The sequence below is a fragment of the Falco punctatus genome, assembly GCF_963210335.1.
Source record: "Falco punctatus genome assembly, chromosome: 8".
NCBI classification, from domain to species: domain Eukaryota; kingdom Metazoa; phylum Chordata; class Aves; order Falconiformes; family Falconidae; genus Falco; species Falco punctatus.
In genome coordinates, this window is record NC_137588.1 from 62,125,445 (window position 1) to 62,151,562 (window position 26,118).

Genomic DNA, 26,118 nt, shown 5'->3' on the forward strand with positions numbered 1-26,118 from the left:
CCTGCACAGGGGAACAACAACAAAAAAAAACCCAAACGAGCTAAATCTGAAATCCTGTCTTGTTTCCACCTGGCTTGGAAACTTTTTCAACACTATCTCAACAGTGACAGTGTTCAGTCTCCTCTGACACCATCAAGAAACGGTGTTATGACGTTACCTAATAAAATGTTTTCTTTTTAATCCTAGCTGCCTGTTACACAGGTGTGGCCAGGAGTCTTATTAATAAATTGAAAGCTTTATTTTTTTTCCTATAAAGAACCAGCTGCGTTTCTGCTCTGTTGATTGTACAGCACATGTAGGTTTTTAAATGAAGTTAACTATATCCCAAGCTGGTTTCAAAAAAACAGCCCCAACTAACAATAGAGAGGCTCTACCCTTGCTAAGGTAGTTTAATAGGTCTCAAATCTGCACTAAATAACCATCATAGCATTATATCTGCTGATAATTATTTCCAGTATTTCCTTGCTCAATGAATTTAAATGCATCACTGCCAGTACTGTTCAATTTCACTACAGGCATTTCAGTTTAAAAGTTTTCAATTTATCATATACTTGTAACCCACCGACTTCCAGAGCCAGGTGGAAACTACAATTTCAGAACTAAACTTTTTCATTTGGTGTCTGGAGAAAGTTTTTTTTCTGTGCAACCGTTAAAACTATCCACTGTAACAAGTGCTTCAAAAAACGGGAAAAAATCCTTACAGTGTGCAGTCTAGAGCATGAATGTTTTTCTTCTACCAACTTCTTGAATAGTACTGAAATAGATACAATTTCATATCTATTATATGATTATATGATTTTTAAAAAAAGATATTTCCTGATCAGAAAGCTGTTTTGAGTTCCATGTTTCTCCCAACTTTTTTTTCCCAAAAAATGATAGTTAATAGGGGATTACATTAAATGAAAATCACATTTTCCAGCATAGTCATTCTATATAAATCTTGAGTAAATATTACATATTTGTGTAGCATTTTGCAAAAATGAAATGTTTCTAAGGTAGATTTGTCCCGTCATAAAATGAGAAGCTTGAGAACTAACAGTGAAAGCAAACTACTTGCCTCTCTGTTAAAACAATCCATTCTTCCAATACCTTTTTTTTTCTTTTTCAGGTCAGTCTCTCATTTTGCAGTGGCCTCTGGGAAGAGTTATCTGTACCAACATCAGCCAAGCCCAAGACTCCAAAGTTAGGGAAACCAGTAAGCCAAGTCACCTGTTAGAAACTGGTTTTGTTCTCTTTCATTCCAGTGGCCACTGAGGAGCAACATGAGGAGACTCTGCCATGCCAAGTGCCATGCCATGCCATGCTGTTCTTCAGGAGAGATGATCCTTCTTCCCAAAGCAGCCAGGAACAAAATATCATGGTTAGTATTCTCATACCAAATCCAAAACACAGCACTGTACCAGCTGCTAGGAAGATTAACTCTCCCAGCCAAAACTCTCCCAGACACAAAGGTAACCCAGAAGGTCATGTGGCAAAGAAATGATTGATTTGCTCATCCTTTACTTCAATATTGGAGCAGGTGAGCAGAGCCATAGTAAAAAGGAGAATGGAGTTTGTTTAACCCACACAGCAGCAGAGGTAGGAGCAGCCTCTGCACCTGCACAGCCTATTTCTTTAGGAATGCTACCTCAGTGTACTCCGACTCCCAGCCCATCTTCCAGACTCCCTGAGCCCCGCCCCTGCACAGCACTGCCTCCACCCCAGTGCAAGTTTTCAAGAAAAACACATCTTGGAAAAAAAATCCCTGTATGGACCTACTCAACTTACCCTCTTATTTTACCAGGAAATTATTAAAGATTCTCCTTTGACTGTACTTGTGAGGTGTGCCCTTATTTACCGAAGGGCACCAACCTACAGGAACCATGAGCACAACGGTGCTCCCACACGGCCTCCCTCTCCCCTCTGAACCAGCTGGCCATGCGGTATGTGACACTTGTTCCAAGCGCCCCCACTTCTCCACAGGCTGATCGCTGCCACCTGCTGCAGGATTTTCCAAAACTTAAAGGAATTCCCTCAAATTTTATGCGTGTATTCATTTACAGCTGCAAAGCCGTGAGCCGGGGGATGGCAGGTGTGCCTCTGGGGGCAGCAGTTACCCCTCCGCCAGCCCGGCGACGCCCTCTGGGCGGCAGCACAGCCCCTGTGGGACTCACATCACACTCCCTCGCCCCGCTGTGCGCCCGCCGGCGGGAAACGCCCTCTGAGGGGACGCGAGGCGGAGCCCGCCCCGCCGTGCGTCTGACGTCACCGCGGCCCCGCCCCGCCCGTTGCCGTGGCAGCGGGGCCTGGCGGCGCGGTCCGGCGGGCTGAGGCCGGCTCCTGTGCCCGGTGCCTGGCCCGCTTCGCCCGTCATCCCTCCGGAGCAGCGCGCTCCGCAAAAAGCGGGTGCTGAGGGCCGCTCCTCCGCAGCCCCCGGGACACCGGGCCGAGCCCGCCGCGCCGCAGGCCCGTGGCAGAACCACCATTGAGCCGGTCCTGGAACAGTGCGGCAACCCAACTCCCTGGGCCCTCCCGCGCGCGCCGGTCACAGCTGTTTTTTCTGGAAGATGGGGCCGTATTTATTTAATTTTAAATTTTCATTCCGCATTTGAAGTGGTATGCATTTAAAGGTGGGCGTTGGAGAAGCCTCTAGGAATGTGTATGAGTGTAAAGCTGGTTCTTGTCTGTCCCTGTGTATGTTTAAACACAGCTGGGCTGAGGGGCTGGGAGCCTCCGGGACTTGCAGAAACGTTTAGGATGGTGTGAGTGCTGCTGTCTGCAGGTGTTACTCCTCTTCAAACACCATCTGTAAATACATGTGTGAAGAACTGTGTGCCTCAAATGAATTAAAAAATTTGTCCTTCCATGAAGAAATAAAACCAAATGATGATGTACAAAATCCTTGACAAAGTGGGAGGGGAAGTTCAGGAACAGCAGTGAAGTGCAAGCATAAAGACAGGGGACAGACAGCAGACATTAAAATATTGCATGAGAAATCAGAAAAATCTGTCAAGCACAACAAGAGATGTAAAGTTTCTACAGGTTAGCATCTTTAAATGTGTGAAACAAAGCAGAAATGGCTTCAGAATTAGACCTGCAGGGTTTCCAGGGTATGTGGTGACCTGTAGGCTGCTTTGTGCACACAACAGCATGAAAACAATTGTTTCTTCAATGGTTTGATGTCGATTAAAATAAACATTTAAAATTTGGATACGACGTTTGAAAATTACATTGGCAAAATCAGTCTGGATTTAAACTAAGCAGTGGAAGAATATGTATGGGTTCTGGTGAGTTACTATTTATCCTGCGTGGGTGTTGCTGCTGTGGGTGCTTCTGGACCAGAGCTCTTGCCTCTTCTCAGCTGCATCAGGCCACGGGAGAGGGAAAGCAGAACTGGCTGAAAGGCTTCCCCTGCTGCGGCTCCAACACAAAGGTCAGCGCTGTGGCTCACTGTGTCCTGTCCCAGCTTCCCCAGGTGGCCTTTTCTGTCAGCTGTGGATTACCTCACTCTGCTTTGGCTCTCCTCCCCCGATCCCCAGTGCACATTGGCCACAAAAGGGGTGGTGTACTTATTATACCAGTTCTGTGTCATCCCTAAACAGAAGAGGGATCATCTACAAATACTTCCTCGTAAAGATATTTCAGCATTGTTATAGTGCAGTGGGGAGATCTCCCCTAAAAGCTCCGTGCTAATATTCGAGTTTAGACCTAAGTCCATTAAAATCCTGCAAGAATTTTAATCTGGATGTAGGTCATGTTGGATTTTCCTCTAGCCAGGTCACTGGTTTAATTGGACTTCTGCAAAGTATGGGTACAATAACTTGTAGTCAGACTACAAGGTTATAAATTTGGATTATTACTTTTATTCTGTATATTCAGCCCACTTCCACTCAATGTTAGTAAGACATAATGGCACATTTTGCCACATGGGTTCCTCGACTTCTCTGGAAGTTACTGTATGTGGAGGCCTTACATCTAAAAGCAGACTGATGTCCTGGGTCTCGGTGGCCTTAAGGAGATGTGGTATACAGAGTGTAGCCCCCAGGTAAAAAAAAAAAAGGGGGAAGAAAAAAAGGTAGTTAAAAGGACAGATACTTTTGTACTGAGTTAAAAATAGCTTTGGTTTTAACTTTAAGCTGCTTCAAAATACCAACAGATAGTAATGTAAAAATTAAACGGTAAATGCACCTCAATGTGAAATAGTACATGTTTTAAATGTGATTCTTTTCATATGTCAGTTCTTATCTATGATTTATTAGTATAAGTAAAACACATCCAAGATGATATTTTTAAAGCTAATGAAAAGAGCTGTTAATTTTTTTGCTGTATTCCTGGCTCAGCAGTGTTCATAGCCTGGAGAGTACTTTATCCAGCCCATTGTGTTACTACCTTAGCAGCTTTCTTCCCTGCTGTTGCAACAGCTTGCTTATCCTTCCCTGCTCCCACCTTGTCCTTCATGCTGTCTCATCTCTTTTAATCACTTTTGGTTTGTCCAGCTGTTGATGGGTGGGATGCTGTGCAGAAGTCTGTAGTGTACTGTGCAGAAATCCTGCTCTCTTTTGCACATCACCCACATTAAGCAGTTGCTAATTGTAGTAGGATCAGGACATTGATGACTTTGGGAAATGAGGGCACTGTGTGCCTCACAGAGTCAATTCTGAAGTAGCAGGAGGTTTTTTTTTCAGTCCATGCTTTCATGCCTTGAGAACTTCTAAAGCAAACAGAACCTGCTTCTTATAAACTGTTTGGGTTTTTTTTTTCCTTTTTCTTTTTTTTCGTTTCCTTTGTTATACACCGTGATCTCACCTGAGAATATTTTGTTAACACAAAGTGGAATTACTATGTGATTTTCATTTTGCTTAAACGAGAGCTACCCCTGATGGCATTTATATCTATTATGTGGTTACACGATGATACAGGCCTCCTGAACTGGCTTTAAAAGACCTCACATGTGGAAAATATACATGGGGCTTTTTTCTGGGGCAGGTGTGGCATCTGTAATTCAGCTGTTATAGGAGAAGCAGTCTCCTGCACATGAACTTCTGCACGCAATGCAACATTAGCAAAAGGAATAGAATCATCTAAAATAATTATATAAAAGCTAAATTAAAACAGTGACATATAATGTGCTTACATATAAGGTCAAAGATAGCCATTGCACTCTGGTTCGTGATTCAGTGAAAGCAGGGCAAGGTTTATCTTTAAAAACAGCACTGTTACTGCATAAATCAAACAGATCATTTGTAATTTATTCATAAATCTCTAGAAGATGTTCGTAGGTAACCTGTGCCTGTTTGCCCTGCAGATGATTTTCCATATTATCCATACCAAAAATGTCCAGTAGTGTTGGCACTGAGCCCCTGTGTCAGTGGCAAGGGCTGTCTGAAGAGCTCCAAGGACCAATGCAAGAGAAGATGCTGTAAAACTGAGGGAAGAAAGATCCACATGGAACTTTGGAGATGTAGCACACATGGTTAAGAACATGGTAACTTGGAAGTTTTACCAAGTGTGTAATTCCCACTAAAGATTTTATTCTGTATTTTATAAAATTCTGTTATTGTCCCCCTACTATTATGAAATTCTGTAGAAGAGGTTTGGAACAGCGGAGGAGTGATAATTCCTGTCTGTATGCCCTCCTTCATGCTCTTAGGTATTGATTGCTGTTATTCTTAGTATTAACAGTACACTGCAGTAGTTATTCTGGCAGTGTTGAACTATAAACATGGAGGTAAATAGCTTTTTAACAAGCCAGGATAATTCCTTTATTCTGAAACCTCAAATATAATTTACAGAGCAGAATGAGTCAGCGGGAAGGACCTGCTTTTACATATCCTTCTCTGAGAGGAAGCACAGAGAGGAATACAGCAGTGTTCCATAGCTGGATTCATTTCAGTTTTGAAGATAGCAGGCTTTTTGGTGAGGGATTTTTAATGTATTTTAGCCATCCCCATGTGGATACAAGAATAAGAATACGGTATACAATCTTTATATCTGTTTTAACCAGCTGATTTATTATCTGTTCATAATGTCCTTTTTGTCAAGCAGCTGCATACCTCTTCTTCAGAGTATTTTATAGAGCCCAGGATTTTCAGGAATGGTACTTCCTGAAGCCCAGCTCCTAAAAATGCAAGGAAAAGGTTTCCCCAGCTCACTGCCTTACTGGAGATGCCTTTTCCTGTTAGAACCCCCATTTTCTGTTAGAAACCCCATTGAGTTACAGTATGTCACCCTAACTCACATGAGGAGTTCAGTGGGTTTAATTGGGATGGCCATGCATGAAGAAAGTGGCACATCAGAAATCGGTAATTAGAGAAATTGGGATTCTCAGAAATGCCAAGGAGATTCAGACATGTAAGTGCCAGTCCACAGTCTCCTAAGTGTTTAATTTAAATTCACTTATGTTATGATTACTATATTCACTGAGATGCAGTTGCAGATATTAATTTTTTTTTTTAAAAAAGTGTTCTATTCAGACATTGAATCTTGCTTCCCCTGATGTCAGTGGGAACGGGAATGGATTTAGGTTTTGGCGTTTCCATTAAGCAGAATCAAAAATCCAATAGGCAATTTCCTGTCATAAAAAGATCTGAGAGAGCAGACGGAAGAAGAATAATCTAATTGAGATGCATTTTCTTTTTTACTAGCTTGCTCTATATCATTTTTAAGAGCATACCTAAAATGTCTTCTTGCCCAAAGAGAGCTTGTTCATTAAGCCTTAAAATAAATGGCAAGCAAAATGCTCTTTTACAAATGCAGAATGCTAGTGGTGATACCAGGCATTTCTAATAACCTATTAACACCAGGAAAACTCAAACAAAAAGTGTGAAGCGCTCTGTTGAGTAAAGACCAGCGAAGCTTTCACCAGCAGCAGGCTTTTCTGACTCAGTCTTTCTTTGGCAATAGAAAACGCAGTTGCTGGAGGGAAATGAAGGATCTCATTCATTCGTGGGGGACAGGGAAGAGTAAAGACCAGGGGCCAAGCCCTCCTCCCACGGCTGAATTACAGCATTGGAGAGCGTTACTCCTTCCTTCTCTGGTTCTGTTATGCCCTTCCAAACCTCTGACAGCTGTAGTGGGAAATGTGTGTAAAACTCCAGTCACTGAATTTGTTGATGATGGGTTGACTTTGTGTTACAGATGTATTTTCAGAAGGTGTTGAGTTATGACAACTAAGCTTAATACTTCAAATGAAATGGAGCTTGGAAATGTATGACAGAAGAAAGGGAAAGGAGTTTATCCACTAGGCTACTTTGATTCCTCTGAAGTCTTTATAACCCTTCAAAATCCTTTCAGAAACATTTCAAGAGCTTCCAGGAGGGCTGATTTTATTTTTTCTTAGTGTGTTTATTTGGGTTTCTTTTAGGTTTCCCATGTTTAAGATTAATCACACAGAGACAGCATAAAGGGACGTTATTCAGAAGTGCCCACCATTATCCAGCTGTGGTAGCTGGAAGTGAAATGGAAATGGAGGGACAGAGGATGTTCTTTGAGAATGAGAACGTGATACAGGAAGTCAGTGTCATCCTATGCATTTAGAGGGGCATTAGTACATCTATTTCAGACATCCAATTTATTTTTTTCGGTTAGAAGCACCTGTTTTTCATCTCAACAACCAATGAAGAGAAGCAGAGATTCTCAGAAAATGCTTCACATCACCCCAGTTAGGCAATAATTAAACTCTTAAATCAGATGTTCAAAACTGCTTATGGAAGAACGTCTCTATTTATGGGGATAGGGATCCTACCTTTCTCACCCTGGCGCTTTAATTTAAGAAGCTCCAGGCAGGCAGTCTTAAAAGCCAGGTGATATCCCTCAGGTATGCAGAAGAGGAACGTGTGAATGTGGATACAGTAGAATCAGCTCTGGAAACACTGCTGGCAGGAAGCCTGAATCCACCTGGGCTGGGCTGCAAACCTGTTGTATCTTCTGGTATGTTCAGGGAAGACATTACATGTTGGAGGAAGAGATGCTTCATTTTCCTGGCTGGCCAGAAGATCTAAGTTGATGAGCTTATGGTACCTGTCTCTTGTTTCCTATTCCATGCTCAAAAACTGCATGACTGTAAGAACTTCAGGCTCTGTTTGTGCACATGAATCACATCCACAGAAGCATAAAGGGTAGGGCAGCATGCATAAATGCAATCTGGAAATAAAGATATAAGGACAAATCATTGGTTGTAGAGAGAATAAGGCAGCATGGGAGGTGAAAAAGCCTTGAGTTGCCACAGCTACCCTGCTAGTCCATTCATAACCCCTATCTAACAAATCAGAGGAGTATTTTGGGCCAGTCCTCAGCCAGCAGTGCTCCTAAAGGGAATATTTTCTCCAGTATAATTTAGGTAAAACTCTGGGGCCCTTACCTACCCTAGAACTGGGAACTAAAATAATACCTCACCTTCCACCCACCCGCTGTACCAATTCAGAAAGATGAGCCAAAAATTGTGAACTAGGTTACACAGCAACAGAATAAGATCCAGACATCCTAGATGTTACTGAAGTAGGTGCAATGACAAAAAAATTATGAGATAATTTGAGAACAGACACCAAATAGAACTAGATGAAAAGATTCTTAATAACCTAATGATCTGAATTTATGAATAATCTAATTATATGAACAAAGTCATAACTATGCACACTCTGGTAAACTAGTCACTCCTGTAGACTGCAAACTGCCCTTGGTTTGTGTGTGTGTGCAGCAAAGTAGAGATATTTAGAGGAGCCTGAATTATGTCCTAAAAAGTCCCTAAAAGTCTCTGTCTCCCTAAAGTTCCATAAGAGCTCTCACAAAATGTTAATTATATGTTCTCCTACACAAGAATGAACTCAGAGACACCGGCCAAGTCTTTGCTGTGCTGAGCCTGCTCCTCAAGAGGCAAAAATTTATCATGGAAAAGCACTGGATCTGGTCCTTTGCACAGTGAGGAGAAATGACACAGTGAACAGTGAAGAAAAAACATTTTGCTGCCACTCATACAGAGGCTGAGTAAAACAAACTGTCAAAATAGCAGAAAACATGCAATAACCTTTTAATGCATAAAGAAAAGCCAATGGGTTATGGTAGCTTAGGAAATGCGATTTTTAGTTTTTAACTTGGTGAACGTTCGGCTTGGCCACAAAGAGGTTTTTACAAGAACCTCCATACAGCACTTTGTATAGTAATTAAAAAAAATGCTTAATATTTTTCTTTATGACATACTGAAGGCATCATGGTGTGATACAGCACAAAGCATTGTTTTAGAGTGATTTCTCTAAAAATGACTGTTCACTCGGTCCGTGCTGTGCTGAGGCCGGCAGCCAGCAGGTGTGGCTGTGGAGCCTTTTGAAATCCACCGGATCTCTTCCATCGGTCCAGAGGCTGTGGAGAGATGTCATCACTGTCCCCCTTCTTACAAGGACATTCTAACAAGCTATGTGTTTGCCTTCACCCTCAGAAATCTCAAGGTAACTGCACACACGAGTGCCGTATGGACGGATGTCTTTTACACAGACGTAGTGTCAGTATCTTTTGTTGCCAAGGACTTGAAACTATCAGTTGCGTCCTTTACTGACAAGCTCCATTTTTAATGTATACAGCTGGTATTCTCCTTGGAACTACTCCGGAGGTATTTGGCTCTCTGAGTTGTTAAATAACAGATTATCTTTAGATGCCAGCATGTAATTTTCAGAGAAAATATTCTTTAATACAACTTAAAAGATCATTTCATGTCTTGCTATGAGATTCCTACCAGAGCTGAAAGCCAAGTTCTTACAAGAAAGAAAATTAAGTTCTCCTTCAAAGCACAAAGAGAATAACAAAGAACTACTAAAAAGGTGAGAAGTGCTGTTTTAAACGCCTGTCAGAATGGTCCAGGATTTGGGAAGGTGAGAACTGCTTTTCTTAAAATATTTATTGCTGCATAGAACTGTTACTGTAATTACAACACACTGATGCTGGATTAGCTATGTCTTCATGGGGTTGAATCTCATCAGTATCAGTGCAGTGAAAAACTGAATGTTGATTTTGAGTGAGAAGTATTTCCGAAATTAAATAGAACAAAGTTAGCAGACTCTTAATCTGGTGTCTTCTCTTTTGGTATTTTAAATTGGACTTCAATCCAGTGGTTCATTTGTATTTAACAGAACAACTGAGCACACACTCAACTACAAGTGCTTTGGAGTCAAGCATGTACACACCAACTTTCATAGCAGGATGACCAAACTGTAATTTAATGCCACTGCTGAACTGGAGACTACACACCTGTAGCTAGAATAAGTGCAGGGAGGGGAAAGGCATGTAGGATCCAACCTCAGAAACTTCACATGTTGATACCTCCCTACTTTTCCTGTCTAATGGTGTTAGTATTTTACAGGAGGTTTTAAACGCTAGCACCAAAAACTTCACTTGTTAAGGATCTCCAGCTAGGGAGTATGGGACATCCTTTGGGGGTTTGTGCATTATTACAGAACATTTCTCTGGCAGATGGTCATCTGCCGTTTTGTTCCAGGTATGTTAGGAAACAGTGAACTGAGTGCTCTGTTTGATGTTTTGTCATAGTTTCCAAAAATAAAAGAAAGTAAATGAAGATTGTACAAAACCAGTCACGCTTGTGGAGTCAGCAATTGCTGAGCCCACTTACACTTGGAATAACAGCCAGTAAAAAAAACAACAAAACTTGGCTCATAGAAATTTCCTGAACTGGAACAGCCAACAGGATTATTTTTAGTTCAGGTTTTAATGTTTTTTCATGTAAAGGGAAAACAGTCGGCAGATGAAAAACAGTTTGAACAAAAGGTATTTTTTTATCTGCTAAACTTTAAATAATGGATTTTTACAGGGTATAATTTCTCAGCTACCTCTGTTTCTTACGTTTTCCAGCCCCAGCATCATTAACAAAAATAAAGCTAGTGTGGAAAAGTGAGAAGGGACATTTTAGCCAAAAGCTGGTTTTGGTGTACTTTCACAGTGATGTGAGAAAATGCTAGAGTTAGTGGTCCACCATTGCCCAGGAAACCCCTTTACTTCTAAGCAGTGGTGATAGGCTGTAGGTTGGTGGACAGGATGACAGGCATGAAGGATTTAAAAATATTTATTTAATGCTTTTTATTGTTAAATATCTAACTTTTAAATATTCACTGTGAAATTATCTTTTTACACTTCATAGAGTCTAATTTTGTATCTGTAATTCTGTAAAATTAGAAGCCAGATTTAACTTTTGCTGTAGCCTTTTATCCCAACAACTAAACATGTTTCATCTGCATGTGTTCTGAAACTTTATTTCAAAATTGTTTCAAAACAAGTATTCAGTACAGCTTGATGAATGTTTATTTTGGCAGCAGCTCTGCTTTCTGCAGCCCAAAGTCATGTTGTTTGTTTCCAGTTCCACATCTTTCCCTAGGCTGTGCTGGCATAATTGCATATGGGGTTGCAGAGTCAACCTGGTCAAGGACTTAATCTGGACTAAAATAACCTGACCAAAGATGGCTATTTTGAACTTGGATCCCTTTCCTGCATGACAGCCTCATCAAGATGTGGTGGCATCACTGAGACAGTAGCAGGGGAAGGGAAGACTGAGAGGGGCACAAGGAAAAGAGGGGCTGCTTCACCCAGGACATGAAACTGCAGCCTTCGCTTTACCAACTGAAAATCCCTACGATGACTAAGAAAAAAAAAAAAAAAAAGAAAAAAAGAAAAGTAATTGCATAGCTATGATACTGTAGTTATGTTTTAATTATGTTTCTCTAAACTGAGTGTACTATGAATTAATGGCATGCTACAGGGTTTAGTATACAAAGATAACATATGAGGAATCTGCATAATAATGTAAGATTAAGGAAAACATGCAAACATGCATTTCTGGGAGGAAGATCTACTTTAAAGAATATAAATTACATACAAGAAAACCTAACAGAAAATTCATAGTATTTTATACTTATCTTGCTGTTCTCCGTTACCAGCCCTGACTGATGATGGCTCTGCAGCAAGATGAACAGTTACTCATTAACAGCCTCATTCAAGAGGTATCAGTATCCCTGACTCTTTGTATTCCCTGGGTGTGAACTGGGGATAAATTACCTGCAGAGGCAGTAAAAGAAGCTGGAACTAGAAAAATACCTATGGAGGCGAGCTAAGCTGCCATTCCACATGTTGAACTGAAGCTGGTAGGAGTTTGGGTTATACAGAAACTGTATTATTTGGACTACATGGAAAGTATTGTTGAGGCTCTCTTGTCCATCCTGGCTTTTTTTGGGAGAAGCAACTTCTGCTTAATCATTACATTATCTGGTATTGAGAAGTGTCTGTAAAGTATTTGAAGAATCTTGCTGAGCAGCAAAGCTAATGCAACAAGGAAACTGGAAGAATTCATGAGCTGTGAAGTCTAGAAGCCTTTGTTTATTATAGGAATTAGGAAGCAAATTCCAGTTCTTATTGTGATAACCTTTCCTGTTTATTGTCACGTATATAAAATTTTTCATAGCTTTCTTCTGTTGTGTTTTCCAGGCGGTCATGGTCGTTGCTAGGAAAAAAGTACAAATTCCCTAACATAGATAGTAGGACATGGTAGAAAGCTATGAAAGGTCTGGAATGTAAAAAAAAATATTTGATTAAAAGAGCGCTATTGTTATGCTTAAGTTTTAAATAAATATTTCTTTTATGTTGTGGCTTTATAGCATGGTAACTATTTAAATTCAGCAATTACAGTATAAAATCTTGAAATACGAACAAAGTTTTGGATAACATTTCATGGCAACAAAAGGTCACACTATCAAAATTAGGACAATTCGGGCACATCTTCATGTCTTCCTATTTAGTCTTGCATGGTTTATTAAAACTTAAGCATGAGAATAGCACAGCCCTTCTGATTTTGCTCTCTGACTTGTGATTTGCTGTCAGCCTGTTTGTGCAGGAGCGATGTCCCTGCTGTGGCAGGATTAATAAAGCGTTGACTGACAGATACTAACTGTACCAGCTGGTTTATGGGTTAGCACGTGTGGGTGTGAAAAAGCCACACTAGCCCTCTGAAGAAAGCAGATTTACAATAGATAAACCTTTAATGACATCACTGGGGTGTGACCAAACTTTAGAATGCTTCATAAATTTGTTAGTATTTGTAAAGTGTATATCCTACATATGGCTCGTCCTTGCCATCACTCGGCTAGTACAGCTCCATGCTCTGCGCTCAAATACTGGGACAGTTAGAAGAGATTATATTGAGATTTAGATGCTAGGCTATTTTTAAAATCTCTTCCTCTCCTAATGTGTTTTCCCATATAATCCTATCTAAAAATGTATTTTGAGGGTAAGTAGGGAACTGGGGGCTTAAAGTCACCAAATCCAGAAAAAGCTTACAGGGGCTAGGGGTTAGTTAGAGCTCAGAAAAGCAGATTTCATTCACTACATCCCAGCTCAGGAGATGGAACAACATACCTTGGAGATCCCAGAAAGAAAAAGAGTATCTACGAGGCTCAAAATAAAAAAATTGTGAAAGGGAGGCAGAGCTCGCTAATTTTCCAAGAACACGTTATTAAATATTGTCCATTAAAAATAGCCAACTAGATCTGACACTAGCCTAGAAGACATCTGGATTGTGTTCCTTCCTTGCTGTGCTGCTGGCTGAGATGGTTTGGGGTAAATAATCTCATTCTTGAACAAGTCAGATTCCTCATCTGTGAACTGGTATTGACTTTGCAAAGCCCACTGAGAGCTACTGATAGACAATGCTATTCTAGGGTTGGTATTAAACTGGTGTTTGAATTCTTTTAGAAATGTGCGCAGTTTTTTCAGATACAAACAATTATCAGGTTTTAGAAGGGTGGTCAGAGAAGACCAGATAAAACAATTCATCTCTGCTGTTAAATTTTTTGCCCCTGGAAAATTAGTAATTATCTGCCTATATGCTGTATGCCTCCTGCCACTCTGTGGAGTTAGCAAATACAACACTACTGAAAAAGGAAATCATAACACAAGCAGGAACCTCCTTTCTGGAAAAACACTGGGGAAAAAAAGGTGCTCCTGTAAATAATATGGAAATAACTACTGAATTCAGAAATATCTATTGCACTTCATGCTTCAGCTGAAAGCATGTCCAGATGGCGGCACCACCAGCCATGGGGTATGTAAGAAGATCTAGCACAGGTAGACCAACCATGCAGCCATCACTTTCTATCTACTTGTTTTTAATTTTTTTCTGCAGAGGATATTAAAATCATTAAGTATTTTATTGCATATATGGATAAATGTTTAAGAAACATATCACAGTTCCTCAACTGCAGAAGTGTATTTTCCAAGTGAAAAAGACTGATTGTCAGAGAGTGCGTTAGACAAAGCTTATATTAAGTGTTACTTTGCTTCAAACAGATTTCCTTTACTATTAGTTGTGGGGTGTTACTGATAATAAAAGTTGTACTTCTTAAACCTCTATTCAATGGCATTCTTTAGACTTAATGGAGAAGAAGTTGCACCAGCTGTTGAAACAAAATAGTTATTTTCCTAGTGTATGTATTTTGGACTCATTGGTTAATTCTTTCCTTTGTTCTGCTGCATAGAAAGCTTATGCAGACTGTGATGAGACAAAATTACATCAGATATACAAACATCTTCTCAAAATTCAGAACTCGAATTTTCCCTTGAGACACTTGAATACAGCTGCTAATTATCTCATAGAATGCGTTTTGCTGCAATTAGAAGAGCACATGATGCCAAAGGAGAAACTGCTCAGTAACACCATAGGCTTTACTTCAACTGCATGAATGTTTCTCTGAACCAGAAGTCCCTACTTTTTGAAGGGGAGGAAGGATAAGCTAATAGTTAAAGTTGAGAAGCGAGAAACAGCCAGTGCAGGAGCCATTCCTCCACTGAGAGCTTACAGAGGAAGTATAGTGAAAGTTTTCCTTCCCTAGCAAAGGGAAACAGGGAGGAGAGTGATACATTTCATCTCATGCAGCAGTAGGCAAAGACTTAAGCACCACATGTCAGGTTCCCTGGCAAAACCCGTTGCCATTAAAGCAATGTTCTGCTTTGTTCCGAGAGAGGTGGGATGTGTTATATTCTAAAACTATTAACCATCCTATTTTTCATTTCCATATACCAAGTAGAGAAGCTTCAGTATGTCTGAAAAGGAGTTTCAGTAGTTGAATGAATGCTGCAAATTTGAAAACCTGAGATCTCCTGAAAACCTGAGATAAATATGTGCAGTCAATAAATGTATTATTCTTTAAGTCCCAGAAGCAAATGCAGCATTACTGAAGACGGAAACAATTTTGTTGATATCACTGGAGTTGAACACACTTAAGACAGAATGAAACATAAATGCCCACATAATCCTCTGTGACCTCTCAATTATTCCCGCGCAGCGTAACAGTGATTTCACAGATTACACTGGAGGGAAGTGTAATTTAAACTTTCTATGGAATGTGTGCTCATCCCTTTAACTTTCTTATGCAGTAGTCTTATTGAGGCAAGTTAATCTGTAGTGTATTTTAGCTGGAGGAAGGGCTGCAGCAGAAACACTTAGGCCCATTGCGACTCTTTCTGTTCTTTCTAGTACTATTTTCCATAATGATTTCATCTCTATCCCAGTGTCCGATTACTAGAGGAATAGCCTTTGTATGCAGAAAACAATGTATTGATTGCTAGCCATGGTGGAGCTGCATGAGAGACGAGTATTATGTATCTACAGCTGGAGCTTGCTGGAGTAAAGAATCACTAGTACAAAATTTTGCTGTAACTTTCCATGGATAAAAACCATTTCAATAATAAAACACAGGGTTTCCAAAATGTAGTTTAGACAAGTTTCACTCAAATATTTACAGTTAAGTATAAATATTTTCTGAGATTTAGGAAAACCTAGCAGTGTCCACTGCTGCTTATAAAATTTCACGCCTCTGCTTTTGGATTTTCTTTCTCTATCTTAACTATAGTAATTAAAACCCCTGTCTCAACAGAAACAAGGAAGTTTGTTCTCTGAACTTTTGAAATTGGTTGCCATCTGAAGAGTAGCATCTTTGTTCCTGGAACTGGCAGAACATTAATTGCTTTTACCAGTGGATTGTCTGCCTTAAGTCTACCCCTGAAATCATGTCGAACACAATGCCTCTTGTGACACCAATACTAGACCACCTAGCTTGTGCTTGTTCCTGTCTACTCTTTTTTAAACATATGCAGTCTGATTACATTGTCCCCCTTTGGCGTTACATAAAATCCACAGGTGTATAGTCAAAAAAAGATTGACTTTAGGGTGGCATGTGAAATATACTGGCACAAAGAAACACCCTTTTTTAACAGGGTTGGTCATATGATTGGTATTTGGCAGAGAGTCATACCATGACTCAGTGAAATCTTTTAACAGTGAAGCTTCTCATATAGTAAACATTCCCAAGCACTAGACTGTATAGTTTTATTTCACTGAAGTAAAATCCCATTATATTAAATTATAATGTGGAGACATTCTCTACATTAATTTAATGGATGCAGCTCTTCAAGTTCTCACCATCTGTTCCACCCTTTAATTACAAAACCAAAAAAGCACAATTCTCAATCCCATCATAAAGAAAAAAAGAAAAGAGGACTAGAAGTGATTTGGACGCACAGGTATGTATTATACTCAGACTGCCAGCATCTGTCACATACACCGTTTCACTTGACAGTAAGTTGTACTTTGCTGGTAGCACACCTACTTTAAAAATATGTATTGGTAGTTTTAAGTGGATAAATTGTTAGTCATTCCTGCACCTACAAGTCTTATTGTCCAGAACTGTCGTTCTGATTTCATCAATCAATAAGTGAAATTACCTTTATGCCTAGAAGCCATTGAACACTGCAGAATCTTTTGGGGCAAAAGAGGGTACAGAAATGCAGTGAAAACCCACATTATAAATATCCTTTGTCAGTATTTTTTAGAGAGGCTATCCTCTCTAAAAGGGATTTTTTCTTCTTCTGGATGATATGTAGAAAGCATTTACATTTAAAACAGATGGACAAAATGCAAATATTTGCATTCAGTAACACTGCCCAGAAGCTTTTTCATTCACAGACATAAGAAAATAATGAGCTTGTTCACCTAATAATTATGACTTTTCTGTTAAAGGTATATTTTTAAGAAAACTGTGTTTAAGTCTAAAAAATCTGCTCATTTAACTAGCAAAATTAATAGTAGCTGTAATACTTTACAGAAGGAGAAGTGGGAGTTGAAATGGCCCTGAAAATCTTTAAACAGATAGAAGAAACATCTCCTGTCTCCAGATCTGTTCACCAGCCCATGGCGTCTCCTGTTATACTGGTTTAATAGTACAGAGTAAGAGCAAGAGTTATTTTCTTGAACACAGAAGTGTATTAAATAGTCGCATAAAACCAGAAGAACTTGTTTTGAAAGAAGTCAGCCCTATCTCAAGGCTACTATAATGTACACACCTTTATTGTGGAAATTCTTTCATTTGGTGTATAATCTACATGAGTAATTCTTGACAGATTTTAGTACATTGCCTGACTGTCTCCAGTTGGACACTGTCAAAAAATTAGAGCAGTAGTAGCTATACCAATAAAGTTTTTTGGTCTACTATAAGAATGAGTATGAATTATTTACTGCTGTAATAAGACAACATTTTTTAAGGGAAGTGTAACTATAGTCAGGACAGACCGGGCAATTTATGAAAAGGTACACTAAGTGACTTTATCTAGAAACAGCTGCAACAGAAGAATGGTAGGTTTCACACTTAAGCTGTTGAGGCTAATTTGTATTATAGCTTTGGTGCCTTGAAGGTTCTGTTTCTGAAATAAACATTCTTCTGAGAAAGCTGAGCCAGGCTTTTGTAAGATTATTTTTGATACTAAAATGTGAATCAAAATTAAACTTGCTGTGCAGTGTCCCAAAGCACTGGGCCAGTAATTCTGTGACAGAGAGCTCCCTTGTGAAGCTGAAAAGCTCCTCCCTCTCATTCTGCACAACTGAGATCAGCTACTGTTGTAATAGACCTCACATCGCCTCTTTACTCATTCAGTCCTGTAACAAATATACATTCATTACAGAATTGAAAAATTCTAATTGCTCAAGTTAATGACAGTTTTCTGAAACCAGTTCTCTCTGATAATACACCCAATACAATTATTTAATTATGGAGTCATTTTTCATCCAATAACAACAGTCATAATTTCATTGATCTTTTCAGTTTGCAATCTGAGGAGGAAAACCACACTGGTGAAGTGTACAAATTAACATTATACTTGTACTAGATACGCAGTCCTGCAGGAAAGTCTCTGTGTACCACAGCAGCAAGCAAAGTTAGTTCCGGCCCCTGTCTTTGAACACATAGAGACTGACAGCTTTTGAATGCACTGCCCACCTGTGAGTGAAATTCAGCTAACACAGCTCAAGTTCAGTGGGCACTTGGGCAGCCCAGCACAAGCCCAGCAAACTTTAAGGATTTATTGGCTTGGGCTTCTAACAGCTGTGTGCATGTAACATCTGTATGACAGACATGCAATACAATATAGTGCACTCTGGAGCCAGTACTAGGAGTGTGTCACCTTGCCTGTGAATGCACTCAATAGCTACCACTAATGCTACATAGGTCAAAAAGGAAGTTAGATGCTCTGTCAATAAGATTTTGGTTCCAGCTGAAATGTTGGGACTTCTGGCATTACCATCTACCAGTGAAATTAACGGGTCACTCTTCATGGTCATTTCTCATTCTTTTGCCAAAAGCAATATTTTTATTACTAATTTTAATAGTTTATTTTTTATTTTCATTATATTTATCTTATACACAGCCTCAGGGAGAAAAGAAAAGCCTCTCAGTTTTGCTTTTGACATTTCCAGAGCTTATGAGGTGTTGTGGATCGTTTGGCTAAATCTGACCCAGTGAGGCTGAAAACGGGGAAGAAAGGAAGTTATGCACAGGAAAAGGGATAGAGGAGAAGAATGGCCATCAGGAAGAATGATGCCAGCTTTGATGCAAAGATGTCAATCAAGGAAGAAGGAGATCACAGCATGCAATGAAACAGGAGATGAAAAAAAAAAAAAAAAAAAAAAGTATTGTGCAAATAGAAGAGATCAAGGCTTGTGATCACCGGGATTGCTGGGGAGCTTGTTACAGCTGAAGGGGGGTATCTAACGTTCTCAGGATTGACCACTGCCTCTTCCCAACTATTTTTCATCCTTCCCAAGTCATACAAGTTTGATGGATATGATGAGGAAAGGTGGGGAAAGTCAGGGCTGGGAGGATAAATAGTCTTAGTCCGTGGAAACAGAGACAGTGCTTTGTCTATGAACACAGTGTTACTAACGAGGAAGCTCAGCTTTATCAAGCTGAGGAAACTCAGGTTTATCAAGTGTAGTTCCAACCACCCGGGGATATTCTCTGTCCAAGTAATTTACCATTGTTATTTCATTTTGCATGTTTATATATTTACTGTTATTACACTCACAACTATTTTGACTGTCATTGAGTTGGCATGACTAGTAGTTTCTGCTTAGGCAATATAGGATTACCAAAGATGCTTATGCTCAGGACGAAGGTATGCTGACAACACAGGACTTTATAATGCCAAAGCTGAGGCAGTCATGCATTTTTATTTTCATTAATATTTTTATTTTCATGAATGTTAAACTGACTGTCAAGGTTTCCTCAAAAAAGAAGAGACAGTTCCATCCAGGCTCTGTATAACCCAGCTACAGTAGTGCAAATAATTTCAGGTTGCTACAGCATATTCTTGCACTCCACCCTTAAAATAAGGCTTTTGGTGAGAACACTGTTATGTAAGGTTGCGAACAAGATTTGGAACAATAATAATTATCCAACTTGCCACCTATTTTTAATACCTAAGATGGAAAGCACTGAAATTCTGAATGATAATATTCAAAGAGCAAAGCACAGCAGTGAATCCATCTATTACAATGAAATCTGATTCAGTATTAGGATAAAAATAAGGTCATGTTATTATTTGTAACTAGCTATTACTAATAATACACTTGTTAACCACAGTGAAGTGAAATCATGATCTAAGAATAAGTGTGCCTGTGCAGTGAATATCATGGTTCTCCTTTGTCCTTTAGCACATACACAAATAGATTTCAAAAGAAATTTTCCTTCCTCGATCTCTCTATTCAGAGGATGCATGTAAGTGGTGGCCAGGACACAGAACTGCTTGGAACTGAGCTTGAGGGCTAATGCTGAGCTAGAGGGCAAGGCAGCAGTTCAGCTAAGCCATCTTTAGCAGGTTGTGTGTAGCAGTTTTGTCATGCAAGACATCTGTAACATTTCCAAAGCAATATGGATATTATATTAACACACTTCCAGAACTTATGGGCACATGCCAACTGGGTTCAGGCTTCCTTCACTACAAGATGATACTGGCAGTGCTATGAAGGAACCATGTATTTACCTGGCAGGAAAGCATGGGATGAATATGTCACATTTTCTTGCCGCAGTCCTTTTTTGCTGTCTTTCTATAGCTTAACTCTCTAGTTGTTTGGCCCAGATGAAGGTCATTAGGACAGTAACTTTGACATAGGATTAACTGAGGAGTATACATCTGGAAAAAAAATAATGCAGTAATTATAAGATGCAGAAAATCTCATTCATTCACTCAAATAAATAGGCTACAGAATGGCTATGTCAGTTGGGGGTTGCCTGGCCTCAGTGTAACAGGATCTCCAGGACAAGACAAGAAGAGACACAGAATTACCTAAAGGTAAAAAAGTCCTACTTATTGGTTGAACCGCACTGTGTGCTACTTTACAAGGGCACAGTTAAAGAGCAGAAATTCTATGATAAGCATGGCAAAACGTCTTGGAGAGCTCAGGCTTAATATCCTTAAGTCTTCAGGTATGGCACTCAGTCCTCCTGGATTTATAGGCATTTAATAGGATTGCAGTCCTGTTCCAAGGAAAACGATCCTCATTACGGCCCTGAAGCCTCTCCCAGTTACATTAGCCAGCTGCTTTTTTTTGGATTAGTTACTGCATTTTGCCCTAAGTCTATGCACCAAGATGAGGAGAGAAAATACACCCTGCAGAGGTTTTAGCCATAATTCAGCTGTCACATTGTGTTTGAGATTTCACAGATGTGAGGAGTGCAGCCCCTTGATAAGATGTTATGACTTGGAAAAAAAAAACCCCACATATCTTACAAGTCCCACATTTTTCAGATTCCTAAAGCCAACCATCTGAAAGCCAGGAACAGTGGTTTCTCCATAGTATGCTGGCATGAAAAGCAAAGATATATATCTATCCTATGTTTAACCCAGGAACAATTATGTAGGAATTGTCTGTACAAGGCATGTGGGATGTGCCAAGTTTATGCCACTTATTAAAAAAACCCACTTTGGATCATATTATCTCCATGACAACTGCTTGTATGTATTAATAATTTGTTGTGTCCTTAAATGTAGCTTATGGAAAGGACTGAACAACAGGAGAGCTTTTCCAAAGTACTTGTAACCTGAGCTATGCTGATGGGAGCACCGCACCAGCAATCAGCAAGCCTAAAGCCGCCTAGCACAAGCTTAGCAGGACATCTCACAGCCGCTTACGTTATTTATTTAAAAGGAAGGAATTTAAGCATTTGCCCAAGTATCTATTGAACTGGGGTCTCTACTCTCTTGACTCTAAATGCGCCTGTCATGTTTGGAAAGTTAGTTAACTTTAGTATCTGTTTCCTCAACGGGGCTGAAAGCATGTATTTGTCCATCTGGCCACATTAGTGGTAGTATTTGTCCTGGCAGCGGTAGTATTTGTCAAGTGCTCTAAAGATTAAAACTGTTAGATGATACATAACATTTTCAGAACTGAGGAGGAATATGGCCATGTGCTATACCTACTTCACCAGTGCTCCTGCCCAGCCAGCTGGGCGACAAATGCACAAGCTGAAAACAGCATTCACTGCCACACTCCTGCGGGGAGAGGACACAAAATAGTTGCAAAATATTAAAACCTAAATGTTTGAGATTGAGCACTCTTTTCCTAGCGTTTTAAAGATTCTCGACTATGAAATATCTGTATCCATAGTGATTTGAAAATGTGATTTTCACAGTTACTTTGTAACTTCTTCTTTCAATAAGCCTGTACACTTCCTGCTTTCTCTACACAACCAGAGTGAATTATGAACTAGCAAATTTCAAGTAATATGTTTTGTGGTTTGTGAGGTGATTAATAATGAGATTCCACCCTTTACAGAAGCCATTTGTCAGCAGCCCTCTGTTGATAGTGGTATTACTGATGTCACTAATTTTGTCAGTGGAATGAATCAAATACACAGAAATAATATTTGTTCATGCTGATTTAAACATGAATACCTGACATAAATAGCTTGTCTTCTAGTTCCTATCTTTTGCAATCATTCTCCTAAAGATCACGGGATCTACTGGACTGAATGGGACTATAAAGACACAAAACACTCTATAGTTTGTCTCAGTGGCCAGTATCTGATTATGCAAGAGATTACATGATGTGTACTTCTGACTTCATCTGATCATGAAAACTCCCCTTTCCTCATAGGGGCAGTTGACTTCTATACTGAAGCACCAATGTCTATACTCTTTGCTTACAAAAAAAAGGCAGCTCTACATCAAAAAGTGGCAACTCATTATTACAATATTGTATAGCCTTTTAATCCTGCATTTAGTATTAAAACACCATAGCAACAGACATTTCACACATGCATTGGCAGATAATTTAGAACCGGTAAAATATTCAGAGAGAGATAAGTGTGAAGAAAACTAATATACGTGTTCCTTACTCTACAATGCTTAATCAACACTACATTCACATAGTTGTACAATGCGCAGCAATATAAATCTGCATAGCTTAAACACTGACTGATGTGTCATACTATGATGGAAATGGTGGTGCTGCGGTAACCGATAAGATTATTGCAATTGCTAACACACACATCAATGAGTTTGAGATCCATTTAAGACTGTTACATAAATTAGTTGGCACTATAGATGGTTTTGCGAAAAAGCTGAGAATCCTACCAACTCCATGAGTGTAAACATTAAGTACAGTCAGCTTGACTAGTTAACCTTTTCAAGGAATACCATACATACAAACACCTGTCACTGACTCTCGTGTAAGGATCGTGTACAGCAGTACAAACCACCCTTGACTCATCATGGCAGTCACACCCAGTCGATCTCCTTAGTTACAAACCACACACACAAAAGCGTGGCTTACATTCACATACTAAATACAAAGTATTATTACTGCCATCTCACAGTTCACAGTTTAATCTTACTGTATATCTGACATACTGACAAACCCCCAACTTGTGCAACAGAGCAGGTATTCTTTCATTATTTCGTTCTCCTTTGAAGGCTCAGATAACTATCGAAGAAAGAAGAGAAAAGCAGCCATGATTCTCTAAACTATTGATTACGACTCTCAAGTAGGAGGGAGGAATGAGATCTGATTTCTGATTCACATATAGACTATTCAAAACAATATGAGGATAAAATACAGAGCTAATGCTTAGGATGGAGATAGAAACCAAAATTTTGCCCTTCTCTGTGTGTGTACATAACTGAAGCCTGAATTTCCTGTGCAGAGTCCTGAATTCTCTCCTAGTCAATGACAAGGCTTCAGCTGCAAGCAGGCAGTGCTTAATCACCTACCCCTTCCAAAATGACATTTGTCCCGGCAGTTAAGAACTACAACTGAGTCTATTTAAACAAAAAGGGTTCCTTTCTTAGGTGAGCACTTCAGCACTATCCTGACCCAAGGATGGGTTTGGGAACCATCACAATTGCTCTGAAGACAGCACCAATTGTTATTGTAATCTGTAAGGAGCCCTCTCTAATCCACACTAGCTGTGCTTTCCCCACACCTATCAGATAAAACATCACAGGACTCTGATTGTAGTTTTATAAGCAAATAAGTCAGGTTCAGTTTCCTGCTGCTGCTGAGGTTTTGCTTCTCCTCTCACTCCATCTTCCCTATACCAGAAACAGGGACGGGTGCAGGCAATGCAGTCCTGCCCTGTTTCAAGCACACGCTCTTTTCTCAGCTGGATCCACTGTCCGCACAGAGAGGCCAAGAGTTACAGTGATCACCCAAAGCAAGGCCCTGTTTTCAGCTGAAGGCTGGACTAGCCTGCCTCCGCAGCTCCCTCCTCACCCAGCCCCTTCTCTGAGCCTGACCTCACGCACCCCTTGCCATGCCACCTCAACACATTTGTATATCCATGTGAAGAAGTGGACAAGGGTACAGATGCAGCAAAGAACACTATTTTTCAAGTACGAAGGTTTTTTTTGAACACTCATTTTTGCTGGCAACAGAGGGGGAATAATGTTGAGAGGGGGCTGCCACCAGTGCCAGCGTAGAGCAGAGACCACCTTGTTCTGGGTCACAGTTAGACTCTGACAAGGTGCTGAAGCACTCTCTTCTCTTGAGAGTAAGGCATAGAGTAGCAAAATTGCAGGTTCAGATCATCCTGAATGTTGTGGGAAGTAAAAAATAACGGTAATTAGTTATTTTCTGCAGACAGAAGCATAATTAACAGTAAGGTTGACACCATGAGTTCAAAGATGTAACCTACTCAAGTTTCATCAAGAATTTCACTATCTCTATGGAAAACTGAGCTAAATGTGGTCTTAAAACATCTGACTACACCAGGTCAACGGTTATTATGGAAAATAAACTTCAGCTGGGCAAGTTACACGAGAGATGATGTTATTGCTTCGTGTTCTTTGCATTTATTTGTTCAAGACTATTTTGGGAGTACTAAGGAAGATGTGTTACAAAGTAAATTCTTGAAACCAATAATTTTCCAATGAACACTTTTCTTTCTACAACTTTAAGCACAAAACCAGAAAAAACACGCTTGGGGAAAAATCAAAGCACCCGGGTTAGGTCATTCAAACAAAGTAATGTCTAGAAGGAGAGTATGACACCAAGAAACCGAGACTGACCTATGGAAGCAAACATTCTTTTCCCCTTGCTCACTATGTAATTGTTAATTTGCTTCAATAGTAGGCCAAGAATGTAACAATTTAGACTCTGTATTAGGCAAACTCTGAGCAAGACAATTAACACCTATTATCTAGGAAAAGTCCTTGTTCATTTGGTAATTTCAACAGGCCACATTTTGTCCAAATTTTGACCCATTTAAGTGAAAGCACGTTTTTGTAATTGATCATTTCATGTCTTTCGTAAGTTACTCAAGGGAAATCCTGCATTGACTAGTACTTCTATAATTTAAGATGCAAATCACAGTAAAATACACAAACCATTACAGATCACAGATGCATGTCTTTCATTCCTTTTCATTGCATCTTATTTGTCTCTCTCTCACTGACATATTTTCCTTTAGGTAGAAAGGAATTGTGCGAGGACACTGAGGCAGCTGAGGCCTGTCACCAGTTTGCTGAAAGCTTATGCTGTGCCTCACTTACTCCTTTTCTCTCAAAAGGTTATAATACATCATCTTCCAAGAAGCATTTAAAACAATTTGTAACAATTTAACTTGAAAGAGAAGAAATGCAACACAGTCTTTTTAATGTAAGCACTACGTAGTGGTACAAACAAGAGAATGTTTAATGGTCACGCCTGGCCTGAAAAGACGTATTTCTAAGCACCCGACCCTGCGCTGCTTTGATCCCGAAGGGTCAGGGCACCGCGCTCAGGGTTACAGGGAAAAAATCCCGTCAGCCCGGACGAAGCCATGCCCAGCAGCCCCCCGCCGTGCCCGTGCCCCCAGAGTAGGCAGCGGGGGCGGCCCGCCCCACTGCCCTCACGGCCCTCCCAGGCCGCAGGGGCTGGCGCCGCCATGCCGGGCCAGCGGCCCCCTCACAGCAGCGCCCCTCGCTCCCGCCTCAGGGCTGCGGGCGGGGCCGCGCCGGCCCCACCAAGCGGAGCCCCCTGAGAGCGGCACCAGCCCCCAGCAGCACCGCTCGCCTCACGCACCACGGGCCCAGCGGGCTGCCGCGGCCAGCCGTCCCCCGCCACGGCCGGGACGCGGCACCGCGCCTCACCCACCGGGCGAGAAAGCCGCATCCCGGCAGCGCCGCTACGCGCCTGCGCCGGCAGCCCCTCACCCCGGGGCGCGAGCACCGTCCTCACGCCCCCGCCCCCGCCGCTTTGTGCCGCGCGGCGCCGCGCAGGCGCACTCGCGTCTCGGCACCGTCCCACCGCCCGCCGTCCCGCCGGCCGGGCTGGTCCCGCCGCGCCGC

General features: G+C 40.7%; 1 long non-coding RNA gene across 5 annotated transcripts; it reads right to left on the bottom strand.

The window, feature by feature from the left end:
* Positions 1-1,334: 1,334 nt before the first annotated feature.
* LOC308068953 lies at positions 1,335-26,096 on the bottom strand. Of its 5 annotated transcripts, none has more exons than XR_013930205.1 (5): positions 25,177-26,096; positions 21,772-21,843; positions 20,335-20,484; positions 7,724-8,121; positions 1,335-2,785 (listed from the first exon to the last, which is right to left on the bottom strand). It is a non-coding gene; the product is annotated as an uncharacterized lncRNA (long non-coding RNA). The 5 variants fall into 5 exon arrangements; XR_013930206.1 differs by lacking the exon at positions 1,335-2,785 and adding an exon at positions 2,793-3,988; XR_013930207.1 differs by lacking the exon at positions 1,335-2,785 and adding an exon at positions 3,997-5,404.
* Positions 26,097-26,118: the final 22 nt, after the last annotated feature.